Consider the following 25,456-nt stretch of genomic DNA (forward strand, 5'->3'; position numbering starts at 1 on the left):
GCAGGGCCCCCCCTTTAGACAGCAGCAGGGCCCCCCCATTTAGACAGCAGTAGGGCCCCACCTTTAGACAGCAGCAGGGGCCCACCTTTAGACAGCAGCAGGGCCCCCCCAGTAGACACTAGTAGAAGCCCCCCTCCTTGCAGGCAGCTCACCTCCTCTGTCGGGTGCTGCCCCTCCACTGTCCCATTCTCCCGTCCTCCGGTCCGTATCATGTCGTCCTATGGAGGAGCATGTGACATATACGTCACGCTGCTTCCTCCATATCGTTACGCCGGGCGCAGGGGAGGAGGCGGAGTGATGTGAGTGTCACATGCTCCCTCATAGGATGACATGATGCGGCCCGGAGGACGGAAGAACAGGGAGGCAGAGCGGCAGCAGGTATCGAGCATGGTATCGGGGACATTATACGAGAGCAAATAGCTAGTATCGGCCCCGATACCAGTATCGGTATCGGGACATCCCTACTTGAAGCTGCACTTACCAACTTTTTTTTTTTTTACAAAGTATAAAATATCAGGAAGCATGTCTAATACTTTTTCCCTGTGTCATTTCACATTCTTACACACATAATTTCTGATCTTATTTTTTTTGTTTCTTTGTATGGATTACTTGGTTTGGTAATTACCAGTGAAAATTTCATATCAATAGCACCTGGAAATATACACTGCTCAAAAAAATAAAAGGAACACTAAGATAACACATCCTACATCTGAATGAAGGAACTAATTGTATGAAATACTTTCGTCTTTACATAGTTGAATGCGCTGACAACAAAATCACACAAAAACTATCAATGGAAATTAAATGTATCAACCCATGGAGGTCTGGATATGGAGTCACCCTCAAAATCAAAGTGGAAAACCCCACTACAGGCTGATCCAACTTTGATGTAAGGCTCAGTAGTGTGTGTGGCCTCCACGTGCCCGTGTGACCTCCCTACAATGCCTGGACATGCTCCGGATGAGGTGGCGGACAGTATGTGGTGCTACGTGGCGTTGGTGGATGGAGCGAGACGGATTCAGGTCTGGGGAACGGGCGGGCCAGTCCATAGCATCAATGTCTTCCTCTTGCAGGAACTGCTGACACACTCCAGCCACATGAGGTCTAGCATTGTCTTGCATTAGGAGGAACCCAGGGCCAACCGCACCAGCATATGGTCTCACAAGGGGTCTGAGGACCTCATCTAGGGCTACCTCTTGCAAGCATATGGAGGGCTATGCAGTGTGAACCTGCTTTCATCTGTGAAGAATACAGGACGCCAGTGGCGAATTTGCCAATCTTGGTGTTCTCTGTCAAATGCCAAACGTCCTGCACAGTAATGGGCTGTAAGCACAACCCCCACCTGTGGACGTTGGGCCCTCATACCACCCTCAAGGAGTCTGTTTCTGACCGTTTGAGTGGACACATACACATTTGTGTCCTGCTGGAGGTCATTTTGCAGGGCTCTGGCAGTGATCCTCCTTGCACAAAGGTGGAGGTAGCGGTCCTGCTGCTGGGTTGTCGCCCTCCTACGGCCTCCTCAACATCTTCTGATATACCTGCCTGTCTCCTGGTAGCGCCTCCATGCTCTGGACACTACGGTGACAGACACAGCAAACCTTCTTGCCCCAGCTCACATTGATGTGCCATCCTGGATGAGCTGCAGTACCTGAGCCACTTGTGTGGGTTGTAGACTCCGTCTCATGCTACCACTAGAGTGAAAGCACCGCCAGCATTCAAAAGTGACCAAAACATCATCCATGAAGCCTAGGACCTGAGAAGTGGTCTGTGGTCACCACCTGCATAACCACTCCTTTATTGGGGGTGTCTTGCTAATTGCCTATAATTTCTACCTGTTGTCTGTTCCATTTGCACAACAGCATGTGAAATTGATTGTCAATCAGTGTTGGTTCCTGAGTGGACAGTGTGATTTCACAGAAGTGTCATTGACTTGGAGTTACATTGTGTTGTGTAAGTGTTCCCTTTAGTTTTTTGAGCAGTGTATGTTTAGTGAGAAAAATGGTTCAATACTTATTTCACCCGCTGTGTGTCCTGGTGCAGAATGGGCCTAAGACAGTATTTTACGTATAAACAAACTCCTCCCATTTTTGTATTTTTTAACTTGTACGGTCATTTCTATACAGACTGTATCTTTTGTATCTGTCCTTGGCATCATAGGTTGAAAACATTTTGCTAATAAACACCTTTCTGCCACCAGTAAGTGTATGAATTAATAAGCTCTCTGTAGTATCCACTGGAGGACTATGAAATGACAGTAAGGCTGGGTTCACACTACGATTTCATTCCATGGATGCCGGACGCGATTGGGGGTGGGGGGGTTGGCGAAAACCGGGCGCTCCCGTATCCCATTTCACTGAGCTGACTGGATTCCAACGGTGACCCCGGTCGGCTCATTTTTGCTATGTATCCGTTTTTCTGACGGGACCTGAAACTCTGGTCAGAAAACCTGATATGGGGCAAAAAATGTGCCGACCGGAGTCCCCGTTTGAATCCGGTCGGCTCATTGAATTGAATTAGATACGGGCCGGTCCGGCTGGGATACGGGAGTGTCCAGTTTTCCCTCCCCCCAACCGGATCTGGCAGCCGTAGAGTGAAATCATAGTGTGAACCCACCCTACATAGTATTTACCTGTAATTTTATGAAAAGGTCAACAAACCGACCCAAAAGGCATCGGTCCAAATCTGTACACAGTTTAGGCATGCAGTATTTCAGTAAGTGTCCTTGGTCCTACCTACAGGGGTACAACATAAAGAGGGGCAATTTACCTACAGGGGCAAACAAACTTACAGGGGGAAAACCACACAAGTAGAGTCCAGCCTACAGGGGGCAAACTAACTACAGCAGGGTACTAAGTATTGGGGGGGGGGGGGCTACCTACAGGAGGGTCCTTCATACAGAGGGCAAGTGGAGGGGGTCCTACGTACATAGGGGCAGACTGCTAACCTGGGGGTCCTACATACAGGAGGAAAACTGCTAACAGGGGGGTCCACCATACAGGAGGCAAACTATCTACAGGGGGTCCTACATACAGGGGCAAACTATGTACAGGGGGTCCTACATACAGGGGCAAACTATGTACAGGGGTCCTACATACAGGGGGCAAACTACCTACAGGGGTCCTACATACAGGGGGCAAACTACCTACAGGGGTCCTACATACAGGGGGCAAACTACCTACAGGGGTCCTACATACATGGGGCAAACTACCTACAGGGGTCCTACATACATGGGGCAAACTACCTACAAGGGTCCTACATACAGGGGCAAACTACCTACAGGGGTCCTACATACAGGGGGCAAACTACCTACAGGGGTCCTACATACAGGGGGCAAACTACCTACAGGGGTCCTACATACAGGGGCAAACTATGTACAGGAGGATCCTACATACATGGGGCAAACTACCTACAGTGGTCCTACATACAGGGGGCAAACTACCTACAGGGGTCCTACATACAGGGGGCAAACTACCTACAGGGGTCCTACATACAGGGGGCAAACTACCTACAGGGGTCCTACATACATGGGGCAAACTACCTACAGGGGTCCTACATACAGGGGGCAAACTACCTACAGGGGTCCTACATACAGGGGCAAACTATGTACAGGAGGATCCTACATACATGGGGCAAACTACCTACAGTGGTCCTACATACAGGGGGCAAACTACCTACAGGGGTCCTACATACAGGGGGCAAACTACCTACAGGGGTCCTACATACAGGGGGCAAACTACCTACAGGGGTCCTACATACAGGGGGCAAACTACCTACAGGGGTCCTACATACAGGGGGCAAACTACCTACAGGGGTCCTACATACATGGGGCAAACTACCTACAGGGGTCCTACATACAGGGGGCAAACTACCTACATGGGGTCCTACATACATGGGGCAAACTACCTACAGGGGTCCTACATACAGGGGGCAAACTACCTACAGGGGTCCTACATACAGGGGGCAAACTACCTACAGGGGTCCTACATACAGGGGCAAACTATGTACAGGAGGATCCTACATACATGGGGCAAACTACCTACAGTGGTCCTACATACAGGGGGCAAACTACCTACAGGGGTCCTACATACAGGGGGCAAACTACCTACAGGGGTCCTACATACAGGGGGCAAACTACCTACAGGGGTCCTACATACAGGGGGCAAACTACCTACAGGGGTCCTACATACAGGGGGCAAACTACCTACAGGGGTCCTACATACATGGGGCAAACTACCTACAGGGGTCCTACATACAGGGGGCAAACTACCTACAGGGGTCCTACATACAGGGGGCAAACTACCTACAGGGGTCCTACATACAGGGGGCAAACTACCTACAGGGGTCCTACATACAGGGGGCAAACTACCTACAGGGGTCCTACATACAGGGGGCAAACTACCTACAGGGGTCCTACATACATGGGGCAAACTACCTACAGGGGTCCTACATACAGGGGGCAAACTACCTACAGGGGTCCTACATACAGGGGGCAAACTACCTACAGGGGTCCTACATACAGGGGGCAAACTACCTACAGGGGTCCTACATACAGGGGCAAACTATGTACAGGAGGATCCTACATACATGGGGCAAACTACCTACAGTGGTCCTACATACAGGGGGCAAACTACCTACATGGGGTCCTACATACATGGGGCAAACTACCTACAGGGGTCCTACATACAGGGGGCAAACTACCTACAGGGGTCCTACATACAGGGGCAAACTATGTACAGGAGGATCCTACATACATGGGGCAAACTACCTACAGTGGTCCTACATACAGGGGGCAAACTACCTACAGGGGTCCTACATACAGGGGGCAAACTACCTACAGGGGTCCTACATACAGGGGGCAAACTACCTACAGGGGTCCTACATACATGGGGCAAACTACCTACAGGGGTCCTACATACAGGGGGCAAACTACCTACAGGGGTCCTACATACAGGGGCAAACTATGTACAGGAGGATCCTACATACATGGGGCAAACTACCTACAGTGGTCCTACATACAGGGGGCAAACTACCTACAGGGGTCCTACATACAGGGGGCAAACTACCTACAGGGGTCCTACATACAGGGGGCAAACTACCTACAGGGGTCCTACATACAGGGGGCAAACTACCTACAGGGGTCCTACATACAGGGGGCAAACTACCTACAGGGGTCCTACATACATGGGGCAAACTACCTACAGGGGTCCTACATACAGGGGGCAAACTACCTACAGGGGTCCTACATACAGGGGGCAAACTACCTACAGGGGTCCTACATACAGGGGGCAAACTACCTACAGGGGTCCTACATACAGGGGCAAACTATGTACAGGAGGATCCTACATACATGGGGCAAACTACCTACAGTGGTCCTACATACAGGGGGCAAACTACCTACATGGGGTCCTACATACATGGGGCAAACTACCTACAGGGGTCCTACATACAGGGGGCAAACTACCTACAGGGGTCCTACATACAGGGGGCAAACTACCTACAGGGGTCCTACATACAGGGGGCAAACTACCTACAGGGGTCCTACATACAGGGGGCAAACTACCTACAGGGGGTCCTACATACAGGGGGCAAACTACCTACAGGGGTCCTACATACATGGGGCAAACTACCTACAGGGGTCCTACATACAGGGGGCAAACTACCTACAGGGGTCCTACATACAGGGGGCAAACTACCTACAGGGGTCCTACATACATGGGGCAAACTACCTACAGGGGTCCTACATAAAGGGGGCAAACTACCTACAGGGGTCCTACATACAGGGGGCAAACTACCTACAGGGGTCCTACATACAGGGGGCAAACTACCTACAGGGGTCCTACATACAGGGGGCAAACTACCTACAGGGGTCCTACATACATGGGGCAAACTACCTACAGGGGTCCTACATACAGGGGGCAAACTACCTACAGGGGTCCTACATACAGGGGGCAAACTACCTACAGGGGTCCTACATACAGGGGGCAAACTACCTACAGGGGTCCTACATACATGGGGCAAACTATGTACAGGAGGATCCTACATACATGGGGCAAACTACCTACAGTGGTCCTACATACAGGGGGCAAACTACCTACATGGGGTCCTACATACATGGGGCAAACTACCTACAGGGGTCCTACATACAGGGGGCAAACTACCTACAGGGGTCCTACATACAGGGGGCAAACTACCTACAGGGGTCCTACATACAGGGGGCAAACTACCTACAGGGGTCCTACATACAGGGGGCAAACTACCTACAGGGGGTCCTACATACAGGGGGCAAACTACCTACAGGGGTCCTACATACAGGGGGCAAACTACCTACAGGGGTCCTACATACAGGGGGGCAAACTACCTACAGGGGTCCTACATACATGGGGCAAACTACCTACAGTGGTCCTACATACAGGGGGCAAACTACCTACAGGGGTCCTACATACAGGGGGCAAACTACCTACAGGGGTCCTACGTACAGGGGGCAAACTACCTACAGGGGTCCTACATACAGGGGGCAAACTACCTACAGGGGTCCTACATACAGGGGCAAACTATGTACAGGAGGATCCTACATACATGGGGCAAACTACCTACAGTGGTCCTACATACAGGGGGCAAACTACCTACAGGGGTCCTACATACAGGGGGCAAACTACCTACAGGGGTCCTACATACAGGGGGCAAACTACCTACAGGGGTCCTACATACATGGGGCAAACTACCTACAGGGGTCCTACATACAGGGGGCAAACTACCTACAGGGGTCCTACGTACATGGGTCAAGTCCTGGGGAAAAAAAATGTGGGAACTCACTCAAGATTTCCACTCAGAGGCTGGTCCTGCAGGACTCCTGCTAATGGAAACAGTGTTCCTGCTGTGTAAAAGGTGCAGGAACTCCGTTCCCATACGTTCCTGCAGGACTTGAGCTCTGCCTACATACAATGGGAAAACTACCTACAGGGGGAAACTACATACGGAGCAGGGTCTTAGTTATTTCTCCTGGAATAGATTGGGCAGTGTCATACTGTGCACGGAGGGACATGGGAGCAGCCCGTGTATTCACACATTACCAGGAGGAATAACAGAGGAACAGTACTGAGCGAACGCTCAAGAATAATTGACATATTATGAGGAATTCTTTGATGAATTATCACTAATCCCCAGACTGTCACCTCATACGATACGTTTCACTGCGTCATGACCAGCCTGTGAGGTAATACAGAATGTCACATGACAATTAGCGCATCACGGCACACATCACGTGTCTTGCGTCATTACGTCATACGCCACCTTTTGCAGGAAGGAGGAAGTGTTCCAAGATGGCGTCGCGCACTGAGGCCGGGGCCGAGGTGCTGGGTGTGTGGTAAAGTGGCGGATTTATACCGAGTAGCGGAGGCAGCTCAGCGGGTGAGTACGGCCCGGGACTTCCCCTCAGCCCGCCGCGCCGGATCCTGTCCCCCGGATTGTTCCGCTCACAATGCCGGAAGAGGCTGCAGCTATAGGTGGTAAAAGGGAAGGCTCCAAGTACAGCACCGGCTCCCGGTATCCTACACCCGAGCCCCGCCTGTCCGCTGCCAGTCCTCCCCGTCATCTGGTGACTGGATCCCGGCTCTGTGTGACAGGGTGATAGTGGATCCCGGCTCTGTGTGACAGGGTGATAGTGGATCCCGGCTCTGTGTGACAGGGTGATAGTGGATCCCGGCTCTGTGTGACAGGGTGATAGTAGATCCCGGCTCTGTGTGACAGGGTGATAGTAGATCCCGGCTCTGTGTGACAGGGTGATAGTAGATCCCGGCTCTGTGTGACAGGGTGATAGTAGATCCCGGCTCTGTGTGACAGGGTGATAGTAGATCCCGGCTCTGTGTGACAGGGTGATAGTAGATCCCGGCTCTGTGTGACAGGGTGATAGTAGATCCCGGCTCTGTGTGACAGGGTGATAGTGGATCCCGGCTCTGTGTGACAGGGTGATAGTGGATCCCGGCTCTGTGTGACAGGGTGATAGTGGATCCCGGCTCTGTGTGACAGGGTGATAGTGGATCCCGGCTCTGTGTGACAGGGTGATAGTGGATCCCAGCTCTGAGTGACAGGGTGATAGTAGATCCCGGCTCTGTGTGACAGGGTGATAGTAGATCCCGGCTCTGTGTGACAGGGTGATAGTAGATCCCGGCTCTGTGTGACAGGGTGATAGTGGATCCCGGCTCTGTGTGACAGGGTGATAGTGGATCCCGGCTCTGTGTGACAGGGTGATAGTGGATCCCGGCTCTGTGTGACAGGGTGATAGTAGATCCCGGCTCTGTGTGACAGGGTGATAGTGGATCCCGGCTCTGTGTGACAGGGTGATAGTGGATCCCGGCTCTGAGTGACAGAGTGATAGTGGATCCCGGCTCTGAGTGACAGGGTGATAGTAGATCCCGGCTCTGTGTGACAGGGTGATAGTGGATCCCGGCTCTGTGTGACAGGGTGATAGTAGATCCCGGCTCTGTGTGACAGGGTGATAGTGGATCCCGGCTCTGTGTGACATGGCGATAGTAGATCCCGGCTCTGTAGCACATGGCAATAGTGGATCCTGGACTGTAGCACATGGCGTTAGTAGATCCCGGCTCTGTGTGACATGTTGATAGTGGATCCCCGGCTCTGTAGCACAGGGTGATAGTGGATCCCGGCTCTGTGTGACAGGGTGATAGTGGATCCCGGCTCTGTGTGACAGGGTGATAGTGGATCCCGGCTCTGTGTGACAGGGTGATAGTTGATCCCGGCTCTGTGTGACGGTGATAGTTGATCCCGGCTCTGTGTGACAGGGTGATAGTGGATCCCGGCTCTGTGTGACAGGGTGATAGTGGATCCCGGCTCTGTGTGACAGGGTGATAGTGGATCCCAGCTCTGTAGCACAGGGTGATAGTGGATCCCGGCTCTGTAGCACAGGGTGATAGTGGGTCCCGGCTCTGTAGCACAGGGTGATAGTGGGTCCCGGCTCTGTAGCACAGGGTGATAGTGGGTCCCGGCTCTGTAGCACAGGGTGATAGTGGGTCCCGGCTCTGTAGCGCAGGGTGATAGTGGGTCCCGGCTCTGTAGCACAGGGTGATAGTGGATCCCGGCTCTGTAGCGCAGGGTGATAGTGGGTCCCGGCTCTGTAGCGCAGGGTGATAGTGGGTCCCGGCTCTGTAGCGCAGGGTGATAGTGGGTCCCGGCTCTGTAGCACAGGGTGATAGTGGGTCCCGGCTCTGTAGCGCAGTGTGATAGTGGATCCCGGCTCTGTAGCGCAGGGTGATAGTGGGTCCCGGCTCTGTAGCGCAGGGTGATAGTGGGTCCCGGCTCTGTAGCACAGGGTGATAGTGGATCCCGGCTCTGTAGCACAGGGTGATAGTGGGTCCCGTCTCTGTAGCACAGGGTGATAGTGGGTCCCGGCTCTGTAGCACAGGGTGATAGTGGATCCCGGCTCTGTAGCACAGGGTGATAGTGGATCCCGGCTCTGTAGCGCAGGGTGATAGTGGACTCACCGTGCTACCACTGGGCTCTAAGCTGGCAGCCGATTCCTATATGTCCATCAAAGGGGGAGCAGCCGGCTGGACATCACAAGGGACGGGAAGGGCACAGTAGACCTCAGGCCGCACTTCTGTGACACTTCAAAGAACAAACAACCCCTGGACTCTGGCTGCTGTTACATTTTAATTAGAGATGAGCGAATTTATATTAAATTCGATTCGTCACGAACTTCTCGGCTCGCCAGTTGATGACTTTTCCTGCATAAATTAGTTCAGCTTTCAGGTGCTCCGGTGGGCTGGGAAAGGTGAATACAGTCCTAGGAAAGAGTCTCCTAGGAATGTATCCACCTTTTCCAGCCCACCGGAGCACCGGAAAGCTGAACTAATTTATGCAGGATAAGTCATCAACTGCCGAGCCGAGAAGTTCGTGACGAATCAAATTTACTGTAAGTTCGCTCATCTCTACTAGTAGCCCCCGAAGTGGAGACCTATCGAGAGGCATCTGAACCAAATAGACAATGCAGATGTGCTAGACCAGTGTTTCCCAACCAGGGTGACTCCAGCTGTTGCAAAACTACAACTCCCAGCATGCCCGGACAGCCGTTGGCTGTCCGGGCATGCTGGGAGTTGTAGTTTTGAAACAGCTGGAGACACACTGGTTGGGAAACACTCTGCTAGACATACCCTGTGTTTTTAATCAGTGGGGTTCTGGCACCTAACGGTGTCTAGATCAATCATCGTTTATTTTTCTGGTTTTAAAATGCCAAATAAAAGTTACATTTTATAATAATTTTTTTGTTTTGGGGGGGGTTTCTAGTTTAGGGTACCCCTTTGGGGGGTCTTCCCTAAAGTTTTTGTTAATAATCTGTGACACTTCACCCCCCCCCCACCCCCCTTAAGTTTTTGGGGCACAGCAAAAGCATGCACCAGAGATATAAATGTATTATATGTATTATTTTTACTGACAGCTATGAAGCCTTGATTCACTTAAAGGGGTACTCTGCTGAAAACATCTTATCCCCTATCCAAAGATGTTAGATCTCGGGGGTCCTGCTGCTGCAGACTCCAGCAGTCTCTGCTACTGGACCCCTGTCATTCGGTGCACGGAGCGAACGCTGCTCGGTGCCCGATGACTGACTATGCCACGCCCCCTCCATTCATGTTTATGGGAGGAGGCGTGGTGATTATGTACTACCATTCACGCCCCCTTTAATATACATGAATGGAGGGGGCATGGCGTCACGAATGCAGAAGCTCCAAGCTTCCATGTTCCGGATGATGCCGCTGCCGGCCGTGAGATTGTGGGGGTCCCCAGCGGCGGGACCCCCTATTATCTAACATCTTATCCCCTATCCTTTGGATAGGGGATAAGATGTTTTCAGCGGAGTACCCCTTTAAAGGGGTACTCTGGTGGAAAACAATTTTTTTTCATATCAACTGGCTCCAGAAATTTAAGCAGATTTGTAAATTACTTCTATTAAAAAATCTGAATCCTTCCAGTACTTATCAGATGCTGTATGATCCAGAAGTTGTGTTGTTCTTTCAGTCAGTGTCAGGAATTGTCCAGAGTAGCAGAAAATCCCCATAGCAAACCTCTCCTGCTCCGGACAGTTCCTGGCATGGACATAGGTGTCAGCAAAGAGCCCTGTGGTCAGACTGAAAATAACTACTCTACTTCCTCTGTAGTATACAGCAGCTGATAAGTACTGGAAGGATTACGATTTTTTAATAGAAGTCATTTACAAATCTGTTTAACATTCTGGCACCAATTAATTAGAAATGAAATTGTTTTCCACCGCAGTACCCCTTTCATGCTCACATACAACTATGTTCAAATTTCCATTTAAAGGGGTACTCCGCCCCTGGCATCTTATCCCCTATCCAGATGTTAGATCGCCGCGGTCCCGCTGCTGGGGACCCCGGGGATCGCCACTGCGGCACCCCGCCATCATTACTGCACAGAGCGAGTTTGCTCTGTGCGTAATGATGGGCAATACAGGGGCGTGACGTCATGGCTCCGCCCCTCATGACATCACGGCCTGTCCCCTTAATGCAAGTCTATGGCAGGGGGCGTGACGACCGCCACACCCCCTCCCATAGACTTGTATTGACGGGGGCGGGCCGTGACATCACGAGGGGAGGAGCCGTGACATAACGAAGCTCCGGCCCCTGTATTGCCCGTCATTACGTGCAGAGCAATCTCGCTCTGCGCAGTAATGATAGCGCGGTGCTGCAGCAGCGATCCCTGGGGTCCCCAGCAGCGGGACCCCGGCGATCTGACATCTTATCCCCTATCCTTTGGATAGGGGATAAGATGTCTAGGGGCGGAGTACCCCTTTAAATGGATTTGTTTTCCGCCAGCCCCATTCAGATGTGTAGAAGGGTTGTGATCATTTCTGCCACCAATGTGCCGTGTGTGAATATATCCTTATAGTGCCGCAGTCCACAGGGATCTGTTGCGGTGTTGTCAGTGCCGTAGACCTGCCCCACCACTGACCCCTATGTGATGTATCTGTTTGATATAAGAAATAAATGTAGAGACAAGCAGACTTGTTACAGCCCGGAGGTGTCTGGCGCTTTCTTTATTGGGACAGAATTTTCTCCCTGAATGTTAATTAATTTCAAAACATTCAAGCGACAAAGATGCCAGAGTGACTGTCTGCAATAGGCGTCTGTTTATATCAGCGTCTTTGGATTTTAGGGGGTCTGTGCCTGATCACAGCTTCCTGGTGGACTTATCAACACCTAGAAATGCCCACTTAAAGGGTAGCTCCCACCATCCTAGTCCCTGCCTAGTGCCCATCTATCCCTAACCCCCTCACTGCTTTTAATTTATCTTTTTACTATATTAAAAATAACTTTTTGTCTGCCTGGTAGAGTGCTCGCTACCAGGAAGACTTCTCCAGCAGGCACCACGTCACTGATGCCTGCTGGGGACAACACTTCCACCCTTAGTTTATCTACACAGGGTGCCTCCAGCTGTTTCACCACTACAACTCCCAGCTTGCCCTGACATCTATTCAGTCAGGGCATGCTGGGAGTTGTAGTAGTGAAACAGCTGGAGGCACCCTGTGTAGATAAACTATAAGTTAGTGCCATGCGGCGCTACGGTGCTAGCCCGTTCCCTCCGTCAACCCCCCCCCCACCATACTCCGTTCCCTCCATCACAACCCCCCGCCCGCATACCCCGTTGCCTGCTTTATACTTACAGATACTGCAGAGTCCGTCAGCGGGCATGCAGGGACAGCGGCGGCGAAAACATGTGTGGGAGGAGTGGCCGGGGAGCCAATGCGCTCGCTCCCTGCCTGTCTGATTGACAGGCAGGGAACGAGAGCAGCCTAAATGAAAAAGGACTGATTGCCAGGCCAAAATCAGTCCTTTTTCAGGTGTGACGTCACGCCAGGCTGCAGCCGGCCACTAGGAGGGAGACCCCTAGTGGCCGGTTTTTAAACATAAATTTCACCCTGATAATCCAAAAAAAATAATGACAATATATTAGAGATATGTTGTAGTACATAAGTACTACAACATATCAAAAAATAAAGTGTGTGACAGTGCCCATTTAACCAATTACTGGGCACAGCAGTGACCCACGGGAGCCAGTGATTGGCTGAATATTGGTTTCCAGCTATCTGTAATCAGCAGGGACAGAGCATCATTTGATGGGGGTTTAGTCCAAAGGTCCCCAACCCAGTCCTCAGGGCCCAAAAACAGTCCAAGATTTAAAGTGTACCTGTTGTCAACAAAAACTTTTTATATAATGTAGATAATATCATTATATGTATAGTTGTAATTTACATTGCTTAAAAAATGTGTATATTTTTGTCCCTGTAGCTATTGACTGTGTCTCTATTAGGAGTCTAAATTCAGGAAGTGAAGGCAGGGCGAGCGGGGCTCTGTACACTGAGGGCGAGCGGGGCTCTGTACACTGAGGGCGAGCGGGGCTCTGTACACTGAGGGCTAGCGGGGCTCTGTACACTGAGGGCGAGCGGGGCTCTGTACACTGAGGGCGAGCGGGGCTTTGTGTATCATTATATTGTGTGTGTATATGTATGTGTATGTATATATATATATATATATTTGTGTATACCTGATATGTGAATTGAGAGTGTGCCATAGAGCCCCAACGCACAGGGCCCCGCTCGCCCTCAGTGTACAGAGCCCCGCTCGCCCTCAGTGTACAGAGCCCCGCTCGCCCTCAGTGTACAGAGCCCCGCTCGCCCTCAGTGTACAGAGCCCCGCTCGCCCTCAGTGTACAGAGCCCCGCTCGCCCTCAGTGTACAGAGCCCGGCTCGCCCTCAGTGTACAGAGCCCGGCTCGCCCTCAGTGTACAGAGCCCGGCTCGCCCTCAGTGTACAGAGCCCGGCTCGCCCTCAGTGTACAGAGCCCCGCTCGCCCTCAGTGTACAGAGCCCCGCTCGCCCTCAGTGTACAGAGCCCCGCTCGCCCTCAGTGTACAGAGCCCCGCTCGCCCTCAGTGTACAGAGCCCCGCTTGCCCTCAGTGTACAGAGCACTGAGGGCGAGCGGGGCCCTGTGCGTTGGGGCTCTATGGCACACTCTCGATTCACATATCAGGTTGATTGATAAGCCAGGAGCCTGCACAGAGCCCTGCTTGTACTGCCCTCACTTCCTGTATTTGGTCTCCTCACAGAGACAGCATTTTTCAGCCAATAATGTGTATATATATATATTTTTTGCCAATGTATATTACAAATATACATATAATGGTATTATCTACATTATATCAAAAGTTTTTGTTGACGACAGGTAGACTTAACGTTTTTACCTGTCTGTTCCAATGGAGGAACTGGAAACACCTGGAATGTTGTTGGGCCTGGAGGACTGGGTTGGGGACCACAGCATTAGTGTAATATCTATCCCCGGTGTCACCAGAGGTTCTCGCCCCCCCCCGCCATGCTTTTCACTGCAGCTATATGTGCTTAGATTGGCTACTGTGATGGAGTTTACCATGAAGTTGGTGCGTGTTGCGGTTATATGTCTTACTGTAAGGACACAATGATCCTGCGATGGTGGAAGTTGTCCTGTTCGGGTTCCCTGCTCTTTGTCAGCGTTTCTGATAAAATATTTAAGCCTGAAGTATTAATAATGAATGCAGTGCTGGGAGCAGCCGGTCTGTGGGTCACAGCTGACGTACGTCTGAAATCCTCTAGAACGCGTCTCGTCACTTATCAGGGTTTTATACGGATGGAAAGCACGTGACGCTGTATAGATTCTATCTGTCCTGCTGGCGGTATTACACAGGACTTTGGTATGTGAGATCTATGTATTATGGGGCTATAGGAGGGTTTATTACCCCCTGGTGGGTGAGGGGTTTATGTTAGGGCTTGGAAGATTTATCAAAACCTGTGCAGAGGAAGAGTGGTGCTGTTCAGCAGATCATGTTTTACAGGTCTCTTTAAAGGGGTACTCCACCCCTAGACATCTTATCCCTATCCAAAGTATAGGGGATAAGATGTCTGACCGTGGGGGTCCTGCCACTGGGGACCCCCACAATCTCCCTGCTGCACCCAACATTTGTTTAGAGCGTCAGATGCAGCCCCGGAAGCTCGTGACTAGAGATGAGCGAACTTACAGTAAATTTGATTCGTCACGAACTTCTCGGCTCGGTGGTTGCTGATTTTTCCTGCATAAATTAGTGCAGCTTTCAGATGCTCCGGTGGGCCGGAAAAGGTGGATACAGTCCTAGGAAAGAGTCTCCTAGGACTACATTCACCTTTTCCAGCCCACGGGAACACCGGAAAGCTGAACTAATTTATGCAGGAAAAGACATCAACTGCCGAGCCGAGAAGTTTGTGACGAATCGAATTTACTGTAAGTTCGCTCATCTCTACCCGTGACTTCACGGTCACACCCCACTCGTAATGTCACGGCCACGCCCCCTCAATGCAAGTCTACGGTGCAGGGTGCCCAAACTTTTGCAGACGCCATTTTTGTGTAAATGATGGAAATAAAATCTAACATTTGTTGACATATTATAAGAATGTCTAATCTGTAATTTGATGCCTTTTGGAGATTTTTCCATCTTTCCTTGGCTTCTTTATGCACATTAATACAAATTTTTACCTGAGGTGCCCAAACTTTTGATCCCCACTGTAACACACAATGCAAATTAGAAAATGGCCCATCACCGGGCTGGACAAATCCTAGGCGCCAGGTTGCCATCGTAACTGAGAATTTCATCCTGGCGTCTTGGTTTTCGTCAACCCTTTCTATTAAAACTCCTATGCGACCCATGACATTTACATTTAACTCATGGGTCGGGTGAGGACGTGCCCTCGGGAGCTGGGCCCACATCCTCCTCTGCTATCTTCATTAGAGACACCTACCGGTATTGACAGACATTGGAGATCACTAGGAATGTCCACCATTTAACTATTTAAATGCCACACCATTTTAACAGTTTTTTGGTTCGTATACCTGAGTGGACTCATCAGTTCTCAAGCCAGCCCAAGGCACTGTACAACTGATCCAGTGCCTGTCTCATGGATCAATGAATTGCTTATTCGGATCTGTATAAGCAATCAAATAATTGCTTATAATAGGCCCCTTGGGAGGAGCAAAAAAAAAATGATTGAAAAAAAAAAGTAAAAAAAAAAATACATTTTAAAATACAAAAATAAGCTTTTTGTAAAAAAAAAAAAAAAAAAAATATATATATATATATATATATATATATATATATATATATATATATACACATACAAAAAACTACCCCCCCCCCCATAATTTCCATTTAATAAAATGAAAATAGGAAAATAAGAACTATTGCCTTTGGGGGGGAATTGTCCAAACTATTATATGATCAGATCACATTTCTGATGCCATGCGATCAACGGCATAAAAGCAAAAAAAAATGTTTTTTTAAATGCTTTTTTGGGAATAAAAAGTGATAAAAAAAAAAATATAAAAATAAAAATCAATACTACGCAAAAGTGGGCCCGATAATAATTACAGCTCGTGGTGCAAAAAAAAACGAAAAATTCCGCTGGTCGTTTAAAAAGAAATCCTGGCTCCGGACCCTAATATGTGAGGAGCAGACGTTAGATCAGTGGTCTCCAAACTGTGGCCCTCCAGATGTTGCACAACTTCAACTCCCAGCATGCCCGGACAGCCAACGGCTGTCCGGGCATGCTGGGAGTTGAAGTTGTGCAACATCTGGGGGGCCACAGTGTGGAGACCACTGCGTTAGACGCCATCCCAGCCCTGTATTTTCTGTATGTTTTCCGTAAAATACGCTAAAGGCTTCCTAGAGGTATCAGAAAATGTATCCCCGGTATAACATTAGATACGCCGTAAACAGTCGGCCCTTCCCCGCCTATAAACCTGTAATACACCGCTCCTCCCGGCTCGCCCTCCATGTATTGGGCATCGCTTATACTTTATTATTCTGGATGAGGCCATTATGTTAATTAGAGATGAGTGAACGTACAGTAAATTCGATTAGTCACGAACTTCTCGGCTCGGCAGTTGATGACTTATCCTGCATAAATTAGTTCAGCTTTCAGGCGCTCCCGTGGGCTGGAAAAGGTGGATACAGTCCTAGGAAAGAGTCTCCTAGGACTGTATCCACCTTTTCCAGCCCACCGGAGCACCGGAAAGCTGAATTAATTTATGCAGGAAAAGTCATCAACTGCCGAGCCGAGAAGTTCGTGACGAATCGAATTTACTGTAAGTTCGCTCATCTCTAATGTTAATGCCTGCACATCAATACGCACATCAGGCCAGCAAAATGTATGAAATCTAATGCTGGGGCATTTTCGGAAGCTTTCCGGAACGTTTGGTAACTCTTTGGCTTCCAGGATAAAGGTGACGCTGTGGTCTCCGTATAAGTAGAGTCATTGATTGTGGACGGGGTTATTTGCTGCCAAGAATATTATGTGAGAGCCTTTTCTATGTTGTGTCCGATCATTTGCTGCTTCTTTTAGGTGTAGATGAATAGTATATTTTACCTACTTTCTATTACTGTCTGTATTTACTACGGTCGGTCAGTGGCTCACAGCCAAAGTAACAGCAAGGTGATTGTATAGTTGTAGGTTTTAGTGCGATGTATTGGTGCCCGCAAGGGAACAACATGTACGAGGGCTGCACGATGTAGGGAAAATGTGCGATTGCGATTCTGATATAGTAGACAAATGGTGAAATCCCCCAATTTCTTGTCCAATCACCCCCCCCCCCCTACCTTCACGCCTGTTCCCCCCCCCCCCCCCACTACTTTCACACCTGTCCCCCCCCCTACTTTCCTGCCTGTTTCTCCCCCCCTCACTTTCACGCCCTGTGGCCCCCCTCACTTTCACGCCCTGTGGCCCCCCTCACTTTCACGCCCTGTGGCCCCCCTCACTTTCACGCCCTGTCGCCCCCCCTCACTTTCACGCCCTGTCGCCCCCCCCCCCACTTTCACGCCCTGTCGCCCCCCCCCCACTTTCACGCCCTGTCGCCCCCCCCCCACTTTCACGCCCTGTCTCCCCACCCCCACTTTCACGCCCTGTCGCCCCCTACCCCCCGATTTCATGTTACAACTCCCCCATGTCCATCACCCTCCCCCCCCTGCCCCATGCTTACCTAGCCCCAATCCCCTGTAGGTCTGCCTCAGATCCCGTTCTCCATGCAGTCCGTATTGTATTACGGGACTTACAGGACCCTCCTGCTCAGCCAATCACTGGTCTGACACATGACACCGCTCCGGCCACTGATTGGCTGAGCGAGAAAGGTCCTGGAACCTGCTGATTGCCAGGAGCCACAGAGAAGATACCTGGACTGCAAGTAGGTCCCCTGTTCACCCTATTACTCAGGACAGTGTTTCCCAACCAGGGCGCCTCCAGTGGTTACAAAACTACAACTCTCAGCATGGGATTAGTAGCTGGGATTTGTAGCTTTGCAGCTACTGGAGGCGCCTGGTTGGGAAACACTGTCCTAAGTAGTAATAGGGGCAACACGGGACCTACTTTTGAATTTCGGCAGCTGTCCGCATATCACAAATGTGCAAAAATCGTGTTTTTGACCCCTCCTATCACACATCGATATGATATTAGGATACACCCAGCTCTTATGCCAATGAAATGCCAAGTATCTGCCAGCCAGAAGAGATGCCAAAGCACTTCCCTGCCTAATGGACACTTGGCATCCCATTAGATATGGCATATGAGCAATAAACCTCCATTTTCTCAATTGTTACGTTTTATTGGCGTACGCTTAAACCTGTAGCCTTGTCCTCTATGTAGAGATGTTAGCAGATGGAGGGCTTCCATAAAACTGGTGACCGATTCCCTTTAAAGGGGTACTCCACATTTTTTTTTTTCTAAATCAACTGGTGCCAGAAAGTTAAACAGATTTGTAAATTACTTCTATTTAAAAATCTTAATCCTTCCAGTACTTATCAGCTATTATATGCTCCAGAGGTAGTTCTTTTCTTTTTGAATTTCCTTTGTCTGACCACAGTGCTCTCTGCTGACACCTCTGTCCATGTCGGAAACTGTCCAGAGCAGGAGAAAAATTCCCATAGCAAACCTATCCTGCTCTGGGCAGTTCCTAAAATGGACAGATGTGTCAGCAGAGAGCACTGTGGTCACACAGAAAGGACATTTTAAAAAGAAAAGAACTTCCTCTGGAGCATTCAGCAGCCAAGTAGTACTGGAATGATTAAGATTTTTAAATAGAAGTACAGTAAAATCTCCCTTAGCGGACACCTCCCAATAGTGGACAGTTGTTAATTCCCGGGCAGAGTCCCATTAGACTTAATGTATTTGCACCCGCGGAATAGGGGACATTTCCAATAGCGGACACACCCAATAGGGGACCAAACACTACCAATAGGGGACAATAGGGGGAAAAACACTCCCATTAGGGGACAGCCAGGCTCATGTGCCTGCCCTACCTTGCACACAGGGCTGCCATCAGGGGGTACAATCAATACCCCAGGAAGGAACCGAGGACCCGCTGCACCCCCCTGTAGGAATCCCAGCACAGAAGCAGAAGACCAATGTTTAAACAGTGGTGGTCTGCTGCTGTATATCAGCCGGCTACATCATTCACCCCCCCTCCTTCCCTGCCCCCCCCTCCCCCCCCCCCGTGCCACTTTATTCCCCTGTGCCAAATCATCCCCCCTTTATTACCCCCTGTGCCACATAATTTCCTCTTCATCCCCCTTTTTTGCCCTCTGTGCAAATTCATAACCGCCCCTCATTACCACCCCATGTGCCATTTTATTCCCCCTTTATCCCCCTGTGCCCCTTCATAAAGAGGGGGTGAAGAATTTACACAGAGGGTAATGAAGGGGGAATGAAATGGCATGGGGGGGGGGTCAAGGGGAAATATGTCAAAGGGTATAAGGGGGGGGGGAATAATTTGGCACAAGGCACAGTGGGGAATAAGGTGGCACAGGGTCTAAAGGGGGGCATGAAATGATACGGGGGAGATTAAACGACACTGGGAGATTCTACTGTAATATTACTTTTTATCGTGTTTTAGCGGACACTTTTTTTATTCGCCGTGAGTGTCCGCTATTGGGGATTCTACTGTAATTCACAAATCTGTTAAACTTTCTGGCACCAGTTGATTTAGAAAAACATGTTTTCCACCGGAGTACCCCTTTAAATGATGCAGGCACATATAGTGCTACTTCCTTGTCTCTCCTTGTTAAGTTATGTTGGCACAGATGGTACTAAATAGTATAAGAATACAGTGACCCCCCCCCCCCCCCCCCCGACCTACGATGGCCCCGACATACGATAATTTCAACATGCGATGGCCTCTCAGAGGCCATCGCATGTTGAAGGCAGCATCAACATACGATGCTTTTGTATGTTGGGGCCATTGCATAAACTGCTATCCGGCAGCGCAGACTCTCGGGGCTCCAGGACGTCATCTTCGGGATCCCCTGCATCGCCGGCGCTCTCCATCGTCGTCATCACGTTGCCGCGCACGCCGTCCCGTCATACAATAGGAGCGGCGTGCGTAGTGACGTGATGGCGGCGATGAGGAATGACGATCCCAGGCAACAGAGATGTTCCGGAGTGGCGGGGACACCCCGGGGACACGGCGGCTGCGATGGACAGCGACATCCAGGGGAGCGGTGACGGCGGGGACAGGTGAGTACAACGTCCTATATTTAACATTGCACGGATCCCTCAACATAGTTTCAACAAACGATGGTTCATTTGGAACGGATTACCATCGTATGTTGAGGGACCACTGTATATAGTCCTAGTATAAGTTCTCTTAGGTAGGCCGGAGGGCTTACCACTGCTTCCCTGGTGTCCGTGGCTCTGTCATTGATAGACCCTGGCTGGACTAGGCTCTATCAATGGATCACAGAGCACACAGATCAATGGAGTTCGATAGAACTCTATTGATCTGTATGAGGAATCTAATGATTCCTCCTAAAAGTAAGTCTAATAAATTGAAGAAAAAAAAGTTTTAATAAAATTTTAAGACTCACATTAACCCCTTCCATGTTAAAAGTTCAAAGCACCCCCTTTTCCTATATAAAAACATGTAAACATAATAAAAATAAACATATTTAGTATCGCTGCGTGCATAATTGTACAAACTATTAAAATATAACATTATATATCCCATATGGTAAATGACGTAAAAGTAAAAAAAAATACCAAACCACAAAATTGCAATTTTTATAATATCCCAGAAAAAAAGTTAAAGCGATTAAAACGTCAGATCAATACCAAAATGGTACCGATTCCAAAAAAAAATTATGGTGCAAAAAAATAGGAACAAGCTGATTTTGCTCCGTTTTTAGTCCCGTGGACAAGTAGTTTTTTTATTAAATTTCCACACCCCTGTACTATATTTGTCTCTTTTGTACATGGCAGAGGTACAGATAGTACTGCCTTCCTGAATCTCCATGTTAGTATTGTAGGCACAGATTGATACGGTATTAGTCTCTTCTGTACATGATGTAGATACAGATAGTACTGCCTTCCTGAATCTCCATGTTAGTATTGTAGGCACAGATTGATACGGTATTAGTCTCTTCTGTACATGATGTAGGTACAGATAGTACTGCCTTCCTGTATCTCCATGTGAGTAATGTAGGTACAGATTGGTACTGTATTCAAGTTTCTTTTGTACATAACGTAGGTACAGATAGTACTGCAAATAATATAGAAAAAAGAAAATTGGAGGCACCTCACTAACACACCTATGTCGGGACTAGCACATTTGTGTGAAATTCCATGGTGGATAGCAGTTTCAAACGTAAAGCTGATTGTGCTGGTGGTGCAAGGAAATAGGGTGGTGCAAGGAAATGTGAGCCAGCAACTCACCGCAAAGTCCTAAGTCAGCGTAGTGAAGCAGCCATGGATAGCCGGGATGGTGCCAGAAGCTCAGAGGCTACAAATCGGTAGGGTTTCGTGCACGTGTACTTCTTCCGGTCTCCTTTGATAGGTTTCGCGCAGGTGCACTTCTTCCGCCCTCCTTTGGTAGGTTTTGCGCAGGTGCACATCTTCTGCCCTCCTTTAGTAGGTTTCGCGCAGGTGCACTTCTTCCGCCCTCCTTTGGTAGGTTTCGCGCAGGTGCACTTCTTCCGCCCTCCTTTGGTAGGTTTCGCGCAGGTGCACATCTTCTGCCCTCCTTTAGTAGGTTTCGCGCAGGTGCAGTCTTCTGCCCTCCTTTGGTAGGTTTCGCGCAGGTGCACTTCTTCCGCCCTCCTTTGGTAGGTTTCGCGCAGGTGCACTTCTTCCGCCCTCCTTTGGTAGGTTTCGCGCAGGTGCACTTCTTCCGCCCTCCTTTGGTAGGTTTCGCGCAGGTGCACTTCTTCCAGCCTCCTTTGGTAGGTTTCGCGCAGGTGCACTTCTTACGCCCTCCTTTGGTAGGTTTCGCGCAGGTGAACTTCTTCCCCCGCCCTCCTTTGGTAGGTTTTGCGTAGGTGCACTTCTTCCCCCCCCCCCTCCTTTGGTGGGTTTTGCGCAGGTGCACTTCTTCCGGCCTCCTTTGGGTAGGTTTCGCTCAGGTGTCCTTCTTCCGACCTCCTTTGGGTAGGTTTCGCGCAGGTAGAATAGAAGACGTTACAATGTATGAATGAAGCCGTCGGGATCCAGGATTATGTCATATACAGGAGCTCATGCCTTATGAGTGCAGTTACTGTTTAACATTATATGTTTTCCTATAAATGTCAGATCCAAAGTCCGGAGCGAGATCATTCACATGACTTAGCGAAAGTCCCAAAGTGTTTGTATAATGAATCATGTGAGCGCTGAAGCATCTCTGCCGGCTGTATGACTTAGCACATTCTGGAATGATCCTGATGATCATACATTGACTAAACAGGTATTTCCAGATAGTCTACAAGACATCTCTTCAATGACGCCCGATTTAGATGCTTTGATATTGTTTCCCTTATTTGAAGAATTCATTCTTCACTGGATCCTTTGGGAGATGTCGATGCTCAGTTCACACAGGACGGCCTCAGTCCTTATTTCTGACTTTCGGACTTCAGGACATGATGTCCTAGTTTGGCTGCATTGACAGGTTACATTTAATTGTAGTTTTGCCTTTGATAAACACTGCAAGAGGAAATGGCAGAAACAATAATTCCTCATTACCTATTTAGCAAACAAAATTCACCGCAGCTTCCCCCTTCAGGAGACAATAGGCTGTTTATGACATTCTGGGAGTTGTAGTTCTTCACCAGTTTTAAATGGACACTGTCATTAAAACTACTTTTTGCTATTGCACTCCTTATGGTAACTAAAAATGTACTATGTTTAAATAAAAAAATTAAGTTCTCTATATTTTGTTAGTGTTTAAAAAAGCTGCCACTAGGTGTCTCCCTTCTTGTCCACAGCACATTTCCCCCCATCTCTTGCACAGACTTTGGACTCCTGCTGACCTGACAGAAGTCCAAAATCAGGAAATTCAGTCTGGAGTGCTGAGGGGTGTGTGCGCAGCTTTAGCCAATCATAGCTCATCTCACACTGTGCTGCTCTGGGCTGTGGGTAGCAGAGTGAGGGAGGAAGTTCTCCCCTGTAAGGCTTCAGATGATGTCACACCTGCTGGGGAACGCCCCTTCCCAGTCTGTGAATCTAAGACTGAGCAGAAAATACAGAACAATATCAAGGTAGAAGACTAAAATATAATAAAAATAAAGGCAGTGGGTGGTTTATCATGATGGGGGCAGTGATCTGGGAGGATTATAAAATTTATCAATGTAATGAGAGGTGCTCTTTAAAGACAGAGGATGCATTCACAGCATAGGCCTCATTCACGCGGCCATTGTGCTCTGGTATAGGGGGCCCTGTCGCTCAGTCTGTCGGAAAGACGCGAGTGGAGCGGAAAAAAGAAATACTGCGTGTCAGCAATTATTTTTCTCCACTCAACTTCCCTAAAATACCAGACCCCCAATGGACCCCATTCAAGTCAATGGGATCTGTCGGGACCTGGCAGTGTCAGTTGTTCTCCAACCCATTCAGGGTCCATTCGGCACAAAAAAAAAAAAAAAAAAGAGAGTCTAACGGACACTAAACGGTTCGGAGCATGATGACAGTGTGAACTTAGCCTTACAAGCTGTTTACCTTTGGATATCACTTTATTTTGGGTATTCCAGCTTTATACATCTTATCCCCTATTCCCCTTATGCCCTGCGATCTCCGTGCAGCCCCGGCATTCTGTGTCTGGCACTGCCTCTGAGATGTGATGTCACGGCCACGCCCCCTCATGATGTCACGCCACAATCCCTCCATTCATGCCTACGGGAGGGGGTGTGACGGCCATCATGCCCCTTCCATTCATGCCTGTGGGAGGTGGCGTGGCCGTGATGTCACATCTCGGAGTCAGTGCCCAGCACAGAATGCAGGGGGCTGCACAGAGATCGCAGGAGGCCCAGCCCCCATCTATTAAAACTTATGGAAGTTCTCATTGTCTTGTCAAAATTGTCCGCCTTCACTTTCATACAGATCTTCAAGCCCTATACCCAAGAGCTGCACTCCTTATGCTGCCGATTGCCTCTGGAATGAATAGACCCTGTGCTGACGGACCTAAGACCTTGGTACCTTATTGCACAGTTAGGACTCGTTCACATTGCCGCCGTGCTCCGGTATATGGCGCTCCTCCGTCGCAAAGACTGGAGTTCAGCAGAGAAAAATTTTTCTTTCTCACTAATCTCCGGAAAAAATGCAGATCCCCAACAGACCCTACTCAAGTTAATAGGATCCATTGGGACCCCGTGGTATCTGTCTTGGTGTCTGTTCGGCAAAAAAACAAAAAAAATAGCCAAATGGACCTGGAACGGAATGGAGCACAACGGCCGTGTAAACTTAGTTTTAGCGTCAGAATAGACCGGTCCAACCTGGTGTAATAGACCCAGTGATCGGCCAACAATGGAGCCTTTTCTTATTTATCTATAAGCAAATCTCCCAAGCGGGATTCCCAGGGTTAATATTCCAATGTTTTCAAATTCCCAAACGGGCTCTCACCCTTCTGGGTAGTATACGTTATTACAGACGTGGCAATACCTAGTATGTATGATGTGTTTTTGATCTTTTTGGGTGATAATACAGGGCTTTTATTGGGAAAGGGGCATTTTTTTTATTAATTTTTTTTTTTTTACACTTCATACTTTTATTTCAGAACTTTTTATATACATTTTTTAAACTTTTTTACAGGTTATACTATGCTGCAATACATTTGTACTGCAGCACCGTATAAGCTGATGAGCTGCACACATTAAAGGGGTACTCCGGTGCTTAGACATCTTATCCCCTATCCAAAGGATAGGGGATAAGATGCCTGATCGCGGGAGTCCCGCAGCTGGGGACCCCCGTGATCTTGCACACGGCACCCCGTTTGTAATCGGTGCCCGGAGCGTGTTCGCTCCGGGTCTGATTAAGCTGGACCGCAGGGCCGGCGGCGTGTGACGTCACGCTCCGCCCCCGTGTGACGTCACACGCCGTCCCTCAATGCAAGCCTACGGGAGGGGGCGTGATGGCTGTCACGCCCCCTCC

General features: G+C 49.3%; 1 protein-coding gene and 1 long non-coding RNA gene across 4 annotated transcripts in view; one reads left to right on the forward strand and one right to left on the reverse strand.

The window, feature by feature from the left end:
• LOC130295704 (uncharacterized) overlaps positions 1–7,271 on the reverse strand; it is a 28,567-nt gene extending 21,296 nt beyond the window's left edge. The window contains exons 1-2 of one of the 3 annotated variants that reach the window (XR_008848964.1): positions 7,173–7,271; positions 2,662–2,732 (exon numbers count right to left, since the gene is read on the reverse strand). This is a non-coding gene — a long non-coding RNA (uncharacterized LOC130295704). Of the gene's footprint in view, positions 1–2,629; positions 2,733–7,172 lie in introns of all 3 variants that reach the window. The other 2 variants (XR_008848961.1, XR_008848965.1) reach the window with 2 other exon arrangements.
• Positions 7,272–7,278: 7 nt separating this feature from the next.
• The window catches only part of UBAP1 (ubiquitin associated protein 1), a 34,361-nt gene continuing 16,183 nt past the window's right edge, over positions 7,279–25,456 (forward strand). Inside the window, exon 1 of the mRNA XM_056546724.1 lies at positions 7,279–7,407. The gene's annotated coding sequence lies outside the window, so the exon portion shown is untranslated. The remainder of the gene's footprint in view (positions 7,408–25,456) is intronic.

Source organism: Hyla sarda, chromosome 1, assembly GCF_029499605.1.
Source record: "Hyla sarda isolate aHylSar1 chromosome 1, aHylSar1.hap1, whole genome shotgun sequence".
Taxonomy (NCBI): Eukaryota; Metazoa; Chordata; class Amphibia; order Anura; family Hylidae; genus Hyla; species Hyla sarda.